The following is an 806-nucleotide window of genomic DNA, read 5'->3' as shown; positions in this document are numbered from 1 at the left end:
AGATTTAAAATGTCTCAGTAAATCTTTATAAGATTAGTAACCGTTAAATAATGTTATCAAAAGAAAATACTATGTTATTCTATAATCCTTATCTCCATGTTATGAAGTTGGTTTTTGGAATATGTGAATGTGCATATACTGTAATATGAAGAGCCTTGCAAGAATTTGAGACTTAAAAAATGCACACAGGACTGAAAATAAAAACTTTCCATTCAAGGAGATGTTCCGACATTCACAGTAAATTGGAAGTGGAATACATTTAGTAACTCAGTTTTGCTCATATCAGAAAGAATACTTAGGTAGGTAGGAACTGAAGCTGAAGTCTCACCCACTGGGATTCCCACTGAGATCACACACGTGCAATTAGAAAAATGCATAAACATTTCTAGATAAATTATACATGAATCTGAAAAACCAATTAGCATCTTAATTTGATTTGCTCAATTTAAGGATCAAAAATATTGGAGCACAACTTTTGACACAGGAAATCAGTGCTGTGTTTTTACAGAGGGAGAGAGAAGGCAAAATAGAGAAGATAAAGAAGAATGCAAGCCCCTGCACCAGTTCTTTTAGTGAGATGATTTTTCAAAGTAGTTTCCCAATACAAGGAAAAACCCATAATTTTTAAGGCTTAAGATGCATTGTAAACTAACTAAACACAAATTTACATAAGGCATTTAAAAGACTAAATAAGGATGTGCAAAATGTTTTCTCTGGTATCCTCTCTCACGTGTGTTCTTCATCCGAGTCAGACATTTCAGAATAGAAAATTTATATTCCTTCATTTCATCTTCACATTCATGTTA

The sequence above is a fragment of the Corvus brachyrhynchos genome, unplaced genomic scaffold (genome assembly GCF_000691975.1).
Source record: "Corvus brachyrhynchos isolate BGI_N302 unplaced genomic scaffold, ASM69197v1 scaffold428, whole genome shotgun sequence".
NCBI classification, from domain to species: domain Eukaryota; kingdom Metazoa; phylum Chordata; class Aves; order Passeriformes; family Corvidae; genus Corvus; species Corvus brachyrhynchos.
Note: the sequence above shows the minus strand (reverse complement) of the source record.